Source organism: Peromyscus californicus, unplaced genomic scaffold, assembly GCF_007827085.1.
Source record: "Peromyscus californicus insignis strain IS unplaced genomic scaffold, ASM782708v3 Scaffold_8__1_contigs__length_139910024, whole genome shotgun sequence".
Classification (NCBI taxonomy): Eukaryota; Metazoa; Chordata; class Mammalia; order Rodentia; family Cricetidae; genus Peromyscus; species Peromyscus californicus.
The window spans coordinates 28910848-28925637 of record NW_026294606.1 but is presented as its reverse complement, the minus strand read 5'-3'; the positions used below and the strand labels follow the sequence as shown (position 1 = coordinate 28925637).

The following is a 14790-nucleotide window of genomic DNA, read 5'->3' as shown; positions in this document are numbered from 1 at the left end:
GCTGACGAAGCCCAGAGCCTCATGCTGACCATATAGGCGCTGTAGTATTGAAGCCCAGTCCCAGCTTCACCACAGCTTTCCACAGCTCTCCTGTTTCTTGCCTTTTGACACCCCCATCCATTTCACGTACTTGGACAGAATATGGTACCTTTGGACCAAGCTAGTGAGTCTTCTCACTTAAGTAGCAAGAACACTTCTGAATGTTCCTGGGCCACTGCCCCAACCTGTGCAGGCATCATGATAGCGTACCCTGGCCTGTCTTTCTCATCTGCCTCCTGAACTCCAGTTGGATTGCAGGCTCCACCTCCTGGGCCCCTTCTCCTGGCCATCTTACAGTGGTCGCTGTGTGTGCACCCCACTCCAGTTTTGTAGACTAATATGGCACACAGTGGTGTGGGGTTGCTGGGGAAGCTACTTAGCTCCGCAGGTGAGAATCACGGGAGCGTTACTGTCAATCCTGTCATGGTGTGTGCAGCAAGTTTTCCTCTTGGCCTTGGCCCTTGTGTGGTCCCTCGACAGGCTAGTAAATAAAGTCTGGTGTCTCACCAGCATTTACCAGATACATACTAGACCCAAGGTCCTGCTCCGCTGGCTGAAAGTCAGCCTCACATGGGATGAGCACTCATTTATGAGTATGATGACATTCCGTAGCCAGGAGGATCATAGACATTCAGAGGTGGAGGAGACTATTAAGTACCTGCTTGTGAGCTCTGTTACCCATGTAGGGAATTCAGATCCAGAGAAAGTGAAAGTTCATAGAAAGAGATACACACAGAAGGGATCAAAGCAAATGTTTCAGTTCATCTCCTGTGTTCTCCCCATAGTGCCTGTACTAGTCAAGGGGCATCTGTTCTGGGTTGATGACTTGAGGCCAGGCACTGTGCTCAGCCTTGGACACAGACAAGGACTAGCACAGTGGTTGGCAAAGCGACACAGCCTGTGAAGTAGTAGACCCCACTCACCACCTGGTTTTTTATGGCATGTCAGCGAAGAATGGGCTTCACTTTTCCTAATGACTTAGAAACCAAGAGGACTATTGATGTGAAACTACAACAGAGCAACATTGTGTGTCTGTGTGAAGAGTCTGACCAGAACACCGCTGTGTTCATCTATGTATGGACTATATCCATGGTTGTGTCTGCTACAGGGACAGAGCTGAGTCCTGATATGGCCCACGTGGCTTAAAGTTTACTAGTCCCTGCAACAGGAAGTCATCATTTTTTTTAGGCCTTTGCTTTTAGCTTTTGAGTAGAACGCAAAGGCTTCAGAAGACCTGTGACCTTCTTGTCATTCTCGAAAGTTTGTGTATTGTTAGTGGGAGGGAACCTGATGATATTCAAACCTTGGACTCAGCAAGGCTGAGAACGCCAGCGAGCTACTCTAAACCAAGAAGGCCAGCTTTGGTAGGTCCCCATGCTGTCTTTCTCTTGATCCTTCATGTGACGCAACATGGACTGTGCCCCTCTTACGTTTCCACAGTCTGCAAAATCCCGCCCTCAGCCAAAAGCCTCTGGTCCTTGTGTAAGGTGGTTAGTGGCTCCAGTTTCAGGATTTGGTGGCTTCCCACTCTTAAAAAGTTCTCATCCTGGCTGCAAAGGTTATGTGAGCCTGAGATCTTCAGCTTTTAATCTTGCTGTGAAGCTCGGTGGGTTGGTGTGAGAGTAACACCCTGAGACTTATTTCTCAGCCCCTGTTCCTTCACAGTCCATGCTCCCCTTTCTGCTTGTTGGTCAGGTAGAGTACTGGATGAGAACAGTCTCCACTGAGGGGGCAAATAAAAGCCACTTGGGGATATTTTTAGGCCAGTGGGGACCAATCTCTTCTGGCAGCCTATGTAGAATCTAGACTTGCAGATTGGTAAAATGAGTACCTCCCTGCTTAGGTCCTCCACCCCATTGGCAAGTCCTTTCTGAACAAGTGAGATGACAAAGCAGCTAGACAAGACTCAGGTGTGCCAGTACCCCTTCCTTCTGAGGCTGAGGGAGGTTTTTCCTGTCCGCTACAGTCGCATGGAGGCCAGTGGGGACAGGGGCAAGACTTGTCAGAGCCGTGTCTGCCCTGGGGCTGGTTCTTGAGACAAGTTGTGGGTGGGCTGCAGTAGAACACATGCTCACAGAAGGTGGGCGCTTGTGGCCTTTCTGGCCCAGGAGAGACTAGGACAAGTCTTCCAGAGAGCCAGGCATTCTCTGTCCTCAGTGATGAGCCATGAGGCCGAAGCTCTGCTCAACTGTTGGTCCACGTGCATAGATCCTTTAAGCAGTTGTTTGTTTTTGCTTTGCAGATTAATTTTAGAGCTGTGTAAGAAAACGGATTTGTTTTTCTAAAACTAATTGAAGCAGATACTGGTTGAGTCATTGGGAAATGAACCATCTTTCTGTTCAAAACATTAATCATATGTTCAAGGGATGTATTTACCACTGAAAACAGCTTAGAGTGTCTGAATCAGAATGAAAATTTTGGGCCATTAATACACAAATACTTTTATACATACTCATGCACATTTGGTTTTTAACTATTTTAAAGATAAATGCTTAGAAGGTAGATTTATAGCTTCTCTCATTAATGTAGATAAGGTGTTTTCCTACTCCTCCACTAGGAGGTCAAAGGTCATTCCTTGCTCTAATTACCTTCTGAATTAATTTTATAACAAAACAATTTCTTTTGAAAGCTGTTGTTTTAACTTTTTTTCTGTACACAAATTCAAGTAGGAAATATGAGACAATATTGTCAGGAAACTAGCCTCACCCCCTGCGGGGGCCCCCCTCTCCCATTTTTAGCACATGGAGCTGGCTATTATTCAAGTCAAAGCCATCCACTGTCCTGGGAAAGTGACTGAAAGGCCTTAGCTTGCCTGCGTTCATCTCCCCAAGGATGTGGACTTGTGGCCTGGTTTGCTTTCCTCTTCTTTTCAGGGAAGTGTTGAGTTTCATGTTAACAGCTCCTTTCTAGTCCCATAGGGCTAATGACGCAGGTGAGATGAAGTCGGAAGACCGGCACCCCACTGCTGGACCACGAGGAAGTGTGTACTTGCAAAGAAGGGGCAGTGGGCGGGGTATAGTGGAACGTGCCCATAATCCCAGTCCCCAAGAGGCTGAAGCAGAAGGATTGCTGTGAAATTGAGGCTAGCCTGGGCTACATAGTAAGTTCGGGGGCATAGAGCACCAGAGTAAAACCAGAAAAACTGAAGTGAGAGGAGGCACACAAGTGAGAGTGTGTGTGCAGACATTTGACTGATGGGAGAGAGGAGAGGTGACTTCATGAGTGAAAGCACTTGCTGCCCTTCCAGAGGACCATGGGGTGCCCAGCACCCACATTGGGCGGCTTACAACTGGGTGATTTCCGTTCCATGGGTTCAGACACCCTTTTCTAGCCTTTGTGGGCACCTGTATGTACATGGTATACATATAGACAAGCAGGCAAACACACACACATATAAAATAGCAATAAGTTGATTTTTAAGAAAAGATTACTTGTAGGGGCCAGAGAGATGGCTCAGTAATTTGCTTGCTACACATGCGTGAAGACCCGATACTGTATTCCAGCACCCACCTGCCTGAAATTTCAATGCTGGGGAAGCAGAGACAAGAATCAGTGAGTACCAGATTCAGTGGAAGCCTGCCTCATAAAATGAGGTTGAAAGCTGGGGAGATGGTTTATTGGTTAAAAGAGTTTTGTAGGTTAAAAAGCCTGTCACGCAAGTGTGAGAACCTGAGTTTGAATTCCCAGAACCCACCTAAAAGCCAGGCACTATGGTGTAAGTGGATGTTACCAGGGCCCTCTGGGCCAGCTAACCCCGCAGGTGCAGCAACCGAGAAGGGGCGACAGGGAAGGCCAGGACCAGCATCCAAGATTGTCCCCGACCTCAACACATGCTTGTGCCCGCAACACACATCGCGCAGTGTGTCCGTGTGGTAGGTGTGTGCACCCAGTGGGCATTTATTAGAGTCTCCTGTGCAAACATTGGCAGCAAGTACTTGAACAGCTCCCAGATCTCTTGATAATTGATGCCCTCAAGCAGGACATGTGATGCTCAGTAGCAGATGGGGTCTTTTGTTCCTTGTGGTGAGTTTAGTGTGCTTTAGAACTCTAATACAAGTTCTAGCCATTCTTGGTTATCCCCAAGAAGTCTTCAAAGTGTAATCACTTTGTTTTAAAACTTATAAATATGCAGGTATTTGCCAATCAGTGATGTGTAGTTAAGACCCTTTGGAAAGCGCGCTTAGATATATCTCACTGGCAAAGCATTTGCCTAACTTGCACAAGCCACTGACTGGGCTTGGTCTGTACCATGCATGCGTGTATGCACAGACAGAAGATAATTCCATTTGCTACTTGGAGGAGTGAAAGCCTTTGAGTGTGAATGTAGGGCTGTTTCTTGAAAAGCACACTGTATTGTATCACTATTTCATCTAGTTTGAATTTCTTTACAGTAAGCCAAGAACATATACTAACATGTTCCTAGGCTTTGGTTTGCTTTTTTTTTTTCTCTTTATATTCTCATTTTCTCACATCTATTTGGACAGGTATATTTAGCCAAGTCTTCCCAAAGCATGTGGTGTAGTTTTATTGAAGTATTAAATAATGCTTTTTGAAATCCCATTTTTTTTCTCTCCTGTGTGAGTTTGGCTAACTGAACTAGTTATGTTTCCCTCTTTAGTTGAGCCTCTGAGACAACTGAACTGAAGGATAGGTCTATAGGCCATTTAACTAATTTTCTGCACATGCCACAGAAACAAGGAAGTAGCCCAAGGAAGAATTAGATGTAAGAACTTACGTACTGTTTGACCAAAGGACGGTAAATTGTGGAGGTGACACAAGGGAGCGATGAGATTCCAGGGGTGGTGGCAGAGGTGTGAGGAGATAGACCCGTGTGCACAGTGAGGCTGCTGTGATAAGGCTGGTTTGTGCGCACTTGCCTCGGTTCCATCTCTTCAGTGAGACCTGTTGCTTCTTGGTACCGAAAGGGCAGGGCACAGTAGGAGTATGCCCTGCATGGACTCGCAGTTGAGGGCAAGGCCATATTTTGATCCCTGTCAGGCACTTGTGGAAACACCCTTGCACAGATGGCACACCAGTCCTGTCTGCCGACCACCTCCACCTGCTCAGGGAAGCGGGCTCTATGGGAGTGTTTCTCCCAGCTGAGTGTATTCTAGTATCTTTAGGTAGACTCAGGACACTGGGCAGTGCTTTCCCGGTGATCCAACTTTAGTACTCTTGTTGCTGGTCAGAAACTGACCAGATGTGAAGTTAAAAAAATTATATTGGTGTGCATGGGTATTTGCCCGCATTTATGTATGAGTACCACATGTATGCCTGGTGCGCTCCAAGGCTGAAAGAGGAAATTGAATCCCCAGGAACTGGAATTTACAGATAGTTGTGGGCTGCTATGTGGGTGCTGGGAGTCAAACCTGGGTTCTCTAAAAGAACAGCCAATGCTCTTGACCGCTGAGTCAGGGAACTATTTACTATAAGCATTATTAACATGTGTCTTAGAGGACTTTTCTGTGTTGCTACTCCAAATATTTCTTCAGTAGTTTTAAACTTTATATAAATTGAATGTCATAGTAATGGAAGTTGCTCGACCAGTGTAGGAAATGCCTTGCACACTCTTTACCCAGATTGCCTAGGGCACATCTTGCCTTGTTTTAGTCTCCTGCCTTTTCTTATGTCCGTGGTTGTATATAATTATGTACACGTGTGCAGACACATTTCTTCAGCTGTCTGTGATTTGGCAACTTGCTGTTGTAAACAGTGGGGCCATAATTGATTGAGGAATTTGATGTTGCCATAATGCTGTCTGAAAAAGCTGTCAGGATTGTGACTGCCTGTTTACCTGTTCTTAAGGAACATTTTAATCCACTTCACAATATTTGCCAGGGGAGGCAGAAAACAGCATCTCACGGTTTGAATTTTAAAATGGGAAAAACTGACTATTTGGGTATTTTTTTCTGTTCTTCACCTTATATTCCTCAACTGTTTTTTCTATTGGTGGTTAGCAGTTTTGGATGTGGTCGCAGGCATGTGCGCACCCTTCCTCAGGAATCAGCCGTCTCTTTGTCTCTTCCATGTGCTTGAGTGGGGTGGGGGGTGGGGGTGGGGGTGGGAAAGGGCGGGGTATGTATTCAACTTAACTTCCCTTGCCTATGGTATTTTCTTGATGCTTTATTATTTGCTCTTAGAACATGAGAGCTGAACACCTGTCCTCAGTCCCATTTGAATCTTGTGTCTTCCGTTTTTTGTCTGCCATCTGCAGCATGTGCTAAGTCTTGCTGCAGCAGTCCTGCAATGGTATTCTGTCTCAGGGCGAGGATGACTGTATCCCCAGCTGTCCTCCAGCATGCTACTCTGTTGCCATTGTGCTGCTTAAATTCCTCCAGCATTGTGCTTCCAGCTCAGACTGTCTTCCTGTTACAGGCAGTCTGAGTGGGAAAAAGGTGACTTGATTAAAGTGACTCCCCAGAGTTGGTAGGAAAGTAGGGTCTATATTGAACCTACTTCTGGCTTCCACTCTGTTCTGTCAAGTGAGTGACAGGTATGTTTTTATAAGCCTAATTTATGCTTTGAGTAGATAATATATTAGTCAAGACTTCTGTCTTTTTTCCTTGCCTGTCTCAAATAAGTGTAAATACTCAAAGCAAGCCATGAAGATGTTATGTGTCGGCCATGTAGTCAGATCCGCAACAGCTGGACACAGGGCCAGAAGAGCTACCAGACCTTAGCTGTCCTCTCAGGGCTCTGTTTGCTGCATTCAGACAAGCCCTGTCCTCCCACGAGGAAGGAACCACCAGGGTACAGTGGTTGGTGCCCTGACCTCACAGTGGACAAACATTTCTCCCCCCAGAGCTCCAAGGGCACAACTAACTTCTCCTAAATTATCTGACCTAGCAGGGGGCTAGAGTGGTTTCCAAGGGAATTTGGAGCTAGAAACAGGGCAAACCTGAACTATAGCAGTGAATAGTCTTGACACAATTAAAATCACCAACTGCATTTCGGTGGGGGCCAGCTCCCACATTGATTTACCCCAGGGACTCTTGAGGAGTGAGGTCCTCAGTAAGGACCTAAATAAGAGATTTAGGTAGAAATATAGAGGAGAGAGACAGTTAGAAACACAGGATAGCCTCGGGAGGGCCTGGGTCAAAACCCACCAGTCCTGTCTATCTCTTCTAAAGGGCTTTTAAAGGAATGCCAAGGGGTGGAACAAAAGACCTCCCCTCAGCACAGCCAAGTGCAGACCATCTCAAACACCTGGTAACCATGCACATGGTCGAGCCATCTCCTTCCTAATGTAGCCCTGCTGTGTAAAGCAAGCTCCGATCTCACTAGGAAGCTTTTGTGGGCTCCCACAGCATTTATATATAGTATTTTGCAAGGGGCAAGATTATCATGAGGTTAAAAATTAATCGTTTGAGTAATGCTTTTAAGTTATGTCATATTTCAGTGTTTAGCCAGCTGACTCACACAGCCTAGTCCTCCCAATATAGCTGGACTCTGCTCCTGGTAGACCATGCTCTGTCCATTCATTCACTATATTTGGATCCATATTGACTGTTCCTGTCCCATCTGTGGAGGATATACTCTGCCTTTACTTCCTTCCTATGTATAACCTTATATACACTGGCCTTATTCATAAATACGGAATTTAAATATAGTGTCAGTGATCCCTGGAAAGAAGATGCTAAAGAGTAAAATGTTGTTGTAGGTATTTTACTCTTTTGTGAGGGCCCGCCATCCAGTTCCCAATTAAATCACACATAGAGTCTTATTCTTACTTGTGAATGCCCAGCCTTAGCTTGGCTTAGTTTCTAGCCAGCTTTCCTTAACTTAACTTATCCCATCTATCTTTTGCCTCTGGGCTTTTCCCATTCTCTTACTTCTGTATCTTACTCCATGGCTTGCTGTGTGTGTGGCTGGGTGGCTGGCCCCTGGAGTCCTCCTCCTCCTCCTCCTCCGGCTGCTAGATCCTTCTCCCTTCCTCCAAGATTTCTCCCTCTATATCTTCTCTGCCTGCCAGCCCCACCTCTCCTTTCTCCTGCCTTGCTATTGGCTAGTTCTTTATTAGACCATCAGGTGTTTTACATAGGCACAGTAACACAGCTTCACAGAGTTAAACAAATGCAACATAAGCAAAAGTAACACACCTTAAAATAATATTCTACTACATTTCCCTCTTTTTGTCTAAATAAAAATGAAAAGGTTTTAACTTAAACATAGTAAGACTATATACAATAAAAATTATCAAGTAAGGATTACATTCACAATTTTCTGTCCATTTGTAGTTAGCATAGTTAGAGAATATAATGCATTATCTATCCTATCTTAGTGAATCTAAAATTTTACATCTAATTTACTTTCTCTTATAATTAAGAATTGTAACTACAACTATTTAGTCTTTAACTCCATCAAAGACCCAGAAGGATGTAATATTTCCTAACAACATAGACATTTGGCTGCCTGAACAGTCACCCAAAGTTCCTCTGCAATGTTGGGGCATCCATCTTTAGCCTACAGGCCTAGAGTCTCTGACAAACTTTTCTATGAAGCAGAAATTTTGGACTGTCCTGCCTTGTTGTGGCAAAGTTCATTAGTGACTCTCCTCTGTGCTCTGAAGAATGTGTGGCAGACTCTTTGGCAAAGTAGGACTGTCCTTCCTTATTTTGGCATAGTTCAACAGTTCTTTTTCCTGTGTCCTGTATGTCCAGTCTGCACAGCACACTGTCAGCAGTCAAAGGCAAGAACAGGTTTTTTGCCCAGTGGCTGACCGTGCCATAATGAAAGCAAACTCCACAAGGAGTTTCTTCAATGCCCATCGTCTCTGAAGTAAATTGGTGCTTCCAGGAACAGATGTATTTCATTGTAATGAAAAACTTTATGTTAACAAAACATTTTAAAGGCCATATTTTGTAGATCTTTGAAAGGTTTGAAGACCATCTGTCTACCTAAACTATATCTCTCTCTGTGATCTGGAAAGTATACCTAATATATCTACAAATTTGATTATTATAAATGACTAACTACTAACCTATGTTTTTTGATTATCCAAAATAGCTTATAATAATAGTTTTCAAAAACTAGAACTTTATATTTTTAAATGAACTGCATAGGTACAATACCTTCAACAAGAGTAGAAACAATATATAATATGTTGTAACAAAAATAGCCTTAAATTTTTATCACTATATAAAAGTCCTTTAAACAAGAGTAGGAACATATACAGTGTAACAAAAATAACTTTAAATTTGTGTCAATATTTTATATTTCTTTAAATGCTAATAAACATCCATAACCCACCAAATAACCAAAACCATCCACATCCCCAACTCTTGTGAAGGTGGCCATAGTTTTCTCCATACTTCTTTTTGTTGCCTGTGGACAAATTATCTTTAGGGTCCCAGAGAGAAAACTTGAGATAATGACCAAGTCCTGGGAAGACCAGCAGTAATCTTTGTTGATAGATACCATCTGTCAAGTTTCAGGAGGGTCTCGCCTGATCAAATCTGCTCCATATTAACACTGAAGGAATCCACAGCCTCTCTTCTCCTGTGGAAACAAAACTCCAAAGCATTTTTGATTTCTATTTGACAAATACATTTTTTGACTTTTTAAAAGTTAAGGGATTCCTAAAGTATATAGGCTAATTTATTTCAATAGTCCTTTTAATCTTAGGTCTCTTTGCAGCTGTCCTTTGCTATTCAACAATCAAAAAATTTAAAATCAACACAGTAACATACAGGATCCCGACTACCTGTGTATTTCCCATCTTACATGGCTTTTTTCTTTTATTCTCTCTTTAAAGACTGTTTTATAGCCTTTTTTTTAAAATGACTATACCCTTTTCCTTTTCTTAAGCCTACACACATTGTTAAACATATTGTAACCTGTTTAGAGGTTTTTCCATCTGGATCTCTAGTCTTTTGACCGCATGATCAAACTTTAGACTGCTAATGTACACCTGGATCCTCTGAGCACGCTGCCCTCTGCTGGCTCCACCCACTTCTCGGGTCTGAAAGCCAAGCATGAAACTCACAGCCAGTCGGAGGTTTGTCCGACCAGAACATGCATTCAACCTTCCTAAACTTCTAGAATGCTGGTGCTTGCGCTGTGGCAAGAGTTTTTACTTAGTTTTTTGTTCCTACTTAATGTACTAGCTGCTCAAGGACTTACTAACAGGCAGAAACTGTCTGGCTGAAGCTCTTAAAGGAGATGTATGCCCCTTCTCTTTTCCCCCCTCAGGTTTCTTAAGCCTGGCATGGAAATAAGGGCCCATGTTGAAACGCCATTAAGTAAATCCCCACGATTGTTTAGCTTTGGATAGCGACATTTTAAAGTAGTTTGATACCTGGATTGAGGGCTCGGATGAGAGCGGTTTCCAAGAGGAATCTGAAAAAAATAAATCGGATGGAAAAGGATCTTGGAAAATCTGGTGTAAAAGAACTGTCGGCTGCTAGCAAAAGGCATAGGAGTCCCAAGAAGGTGGTAGATCAGGGTCACCACAGGCTGAGCTATGGGGATTCCTGGGTATGTCACAAGTGATAACAAGAACAGAGGGTTCCTGCAGATTGAGTCAGAGGAAGGGGCTCTTATGCTAGCCAGAACAAAAGTGGTTCTGCTCATGCCAGTGTGTGCCTGGTTTATACTGGTACTAACGATGTCCAGCACCTTCCTCGTGTGCTTGGCTCCAAAGTCTGTTCGTAAGGCCTTACACACCACTATTGAGGGTTTGTTTCTGATGTACTGGGGACTGTGTGGAAAGCAGACCAGAGTTAGTTAACGCTGGTTAATTAGTTAGCCATCAGGCCAGTTAAACCTCAAGGTGGCTGCTGTCAGGTTAAGTTGGATCCCTACAGAAAAGTCTCAGGGAAAGATCCAGAAGGACGAATAAATCCATCAGCACTTAAGGTAATGGGAATGGGAAGGCAACACAGTAAACAGTTTAACAATTTGAGATTTTCCTACATTGTTTAGTCCAGTTGTTTACACATAATAGTAGTGCTTAGCAGATGTTTCTAGGTGCATGAATAAGTTGTTGGAGGAATTTTATCACTGCTGCTTCTGTCATTACTGCCTGTCTTGTGAGAAGATGCGTGGGGAGTGATTTGACAGGTGGCTGGAGCCATCACAAGGCAGCAAGAGGCAGGGTTCGGTTCCATGCTCACAGGCACCTACCTGCACGGCAGTGCCAGTGAGTCACGTTGCCTTCTGCAGACATACCTAGGCTGCAGCGTGCTGGGTCCTATGTAGACCCCACTAGAGTTATTCACCAGCAAAGCATAGTTTCCACAATGTGCTTCAGCGCCTCAACTTGATTTTAGAGAAGGAGATAACCCGGTGTGCTCTGGCTGTTTCCTCCTCCTGACCCTGATGCCGTCTCTGACTTTTCTCAAGCTGCCTTCTGTCCCTTGTCATCTGCCTCCCAACTGGGGACGCTCCTGCTGGGATTGCTGAGCTTGCATCTAGTGTCCTAATGCTGACCCTTGTGAGCGTTCTCACACTTTCCTGTCCTCCCCTAAACCTCCTACCTGCCCTTCTCATGGCCCTCTGGAACAGAGTACTCCTCCCACAGTGCTCCGAGGATGCCACTTCCTCACCAAAGCCTGTGTTGTGGTACCTGCCCCCTCCTCATGACTGTTGGCTTGAGCCAGCTTTGGGTCTTCCAGCTTTACTCAAGAGTTACAGGCTCTCCTGTCAGAGCCTTCATTCTCACTCATCCCTGCCTGTCACCTAAGATGAGGCGCCTGAGGGGAGCCCGCGAGGCTCAGGACAGCAAGACCTGTCATCACTGCACCGTTGGTGATTGGCTGCCCCTTACTCTAAGACACCAGTGCTACAGCTGAAAGTCACACTGTCTGTGTCTGAGTCTCCTGCCGAGGAGGAGATTGTCCACCCTAAAGGTGACAGTGTCTTCTTTTTTCAAAAGTAAAAACCAGGTTTGAAGATGAATGTCCCTTAGCTAGTCCCTGCTCCTGGCCCATTAGCAAGCTTCCTGTTCCCTCAGCCCCTTTGCTTCAAGTTTCTACCTGGAATTCTTCTCTGCATTTCTGGAAGCACGCCCACCATTGCTGGCTGGCTCTTTTCCTTTGACATTCTGCAGTCTGGGTGTTGCCTTGACTGCTCTGCAGATGATCAGCACCAAGATGTTGAATCTTCAGCCTAGGTCCACCAGAGCCTGTATCCCCAGCCACGCTTAACATGCTTTATCAATAACATTTGCGGTTTTCAACTGCATTACCACACAGCACTAGCTTTGCGTTATGTGGTACTAAATTCACTGTTCGGTAGTGTTCTATGAAGTCACATGGTTTGACATAGTGCCTTGGACTCTTCCTGTCCCAAAGGAGAAGCTCGGTCCTCAGTACTCGGTAAGGTCCTGTCTGTCCCCCACCACACACAGCCTCTGGAAGCCCCCTTCGACTCCCTGTGTCTGAGTTTCTCTAAAAAGTGTCCTTTTGAAACTGGCTTGTTTCGCTCAGCACAGTGTCCTCAAGGCTTATCCGTATCCCAGCATGTGTCCATTTCCTTCTTGTTAAGCTGAGTGCCCCCCTGTTACAGCCCTGCCCTCTTTCTCCTTTGGTCACCCATAGTCCCTGGAGTTTCTGCCTTCCAGCTGTTGCAAATGTCACTGCTGAATACAGGCGTCTAGAAACATTCCTGCAAGTCCCTGCGTTTGCTTCTTCTGTATAAATAGCAGAAGTAGAATTGCTGATTTTATGGAAGTTTGGGGTCCTCTCCCAACTAGTTTCCTTATCAGCTGTACCATCTTAGGGGCTCCCGTTTCTCCACATCCTCACCACCTCTGTCTTTGACCTCCCTAGCTGTTTCTCTTCCAGTGGCCCGTGAGCTGGCCCGCCACCTGTTAGTGTGACAGTCCTTAAGACGCGGCTTGCTACGGCCTCCGTACACAGAGAGTGGCTGTCGGGTGTGCTGGACCTTGAAAAAGACACTAACAGCATCCATTGGGAGCCAAGCCATCCGTGTGGGGTTCTTCTTGCCCCAGGTCACCCACAACCTTGCCTTAAATAGTGGGGAACCTCTCTCTGATTATACATCCTTTATTACTGGAGTGGGGAGAGGCTGGCCTTGAACTTGTAGTCCTTCTGCCTTTGCCTCCAGTGTGCTGGGATTGCAGCCATGCCTCCCCTCCCACATTTGCATGTCTTTTAAATGAAGTTAATAAAAATTTTACAGCTGTCCCCAGTGTACCAGGGACTCGATAACAGGAAAAACCAAGATTGCTTATTGTTCTACTCCCTGCTACGGGGCAGGAGCCACACAGGTATGAAGGTGAATGAAGTGTTTTCTTTCGTGGTTCACCTTCAGTGTTCACCTTCAGTTTACCCTATTTTGGAAATTAATGCTGTCTTGTTGTGTGTGGGCACAGTCTAGGTAAAAGAGTCATTGAACTTCAACAAGTGGAATTATATGGAGCCACCCATCTGACCATGAGCCATCTTACCATCTCCTGCCACTGATGCCCTTGCGGAGAGACTGTGGTCCTAGCAGAGCTCAGGCCTTCCCCTTGCTCCTGTTCATGGTGGCTCTGACCTTGTGCTTGGGCTATATACATCGACTTGGATTTAGCTCACCTTCAGCTGTCTTGTGGCTTTTCAATTTCAAATTGATCGTGTCGCATGCCAGACACTGATAGGAGAGTCTCCAGGAGCCCTGAGTCCCTCCAGGGCACACACCAGCCACCGTGTGCTCCCTCTGTTGTGTGCCTAATTCACACCTCGGAACCCATGTCCCTGCTTCCAGGAGTTCCTGGTGTTCAGCAGGCAGTATCTTCTGAACACAGGGCCCTGCTCAGTGGCTGTGTAGTTGATACATCCACACTGTGCTGACAGAAGCTATCCCTCAGTAGTACTAAAAGTAAAATTCTGCAGTTGTGGACAGCATTCCTTAAGGCAAGAGCAGCATGCTGGACCATTGTTGAGGAGATTGTCATGAAGGAACTGAACAGATCCAAGCTTCCCAGAGTGGTGACATCTAATGAGATAAACTAGCTCTATAAAATGTAACTACCCCAATGCAGTAAGTGCCCATCTTCCCCAGTGACACAGGTCTGACTACCCTCTTTTAAGGCCATAAATAGGCTCCATGTTGCATTCAGAGTAGAAATGTTAAGAAACACAAAGCTTACCTCCAAAGGATTCGTTACCTCACATTTGTTTTTTTCCTGAGCTTACACATGGGATTACTTCCCATCTTCCATTCATCATGTCTCCTCCTCTGCGCATGCTGGGAAGGCAATGCTATATAATCAGGTTTATTTATTATCTGGTCCATCTCGCACTGTGTTATCTAAGTTACTATGTGTAATTTTTAAAAGTGTGTGTGTGTACGTGTGCATGTGTGTATGTACGCACACATGCCATGTGTATGGGTAATCATGGAGGCCAGAAGGAGACAAGGTTGTGAGCCCCTCCTGTGGCCTCCATAAAATGGCCAGTCTGGTTGTCCCCCTTCCCTAGCATGTTCTGAATTAAAAGAACCTGACTTATGATATAGTAGATAGTATGTGGGAGCCCACAGAAGTTTCCTTGTGAGATCTGAATTTGCCCGACACAGCAGAGCTGCACATGCGTGGTTACCAGGTGATTGGAAGGGTCTGCACTTGGCTGTGCCGGGGTGAGGGGGTGGGGGGGAGGAGGGGTATTTTGTTCCTCCCCTTGGCATTCCTTTAAAAGCCCTTTGGCAGATACAGTCGGGGCCCAATGGATAAGGATCCAGGCCCTCCCGAGGCTATTCTGTTTCTGTCTGTCGCTCTCTCCAGCTATATTTCTATCTAATATTTCC

The 14790-nt window shown here is 45.4% G+C and overlaps 1 protein-coding gene across 2 annotated transcripts in view; it reads left to right on the top strand.

Moving 5' to 3' along the window:
- Cdyl (chromodomain Y like) overlaps window positions 1-14790 on the top strand; it is a 153890-nt gene that overhangs the window by 82030 nt on the left and 57070 nt on the right. The gene's annotated exons all lie outside the window — the stretch shown is intronic.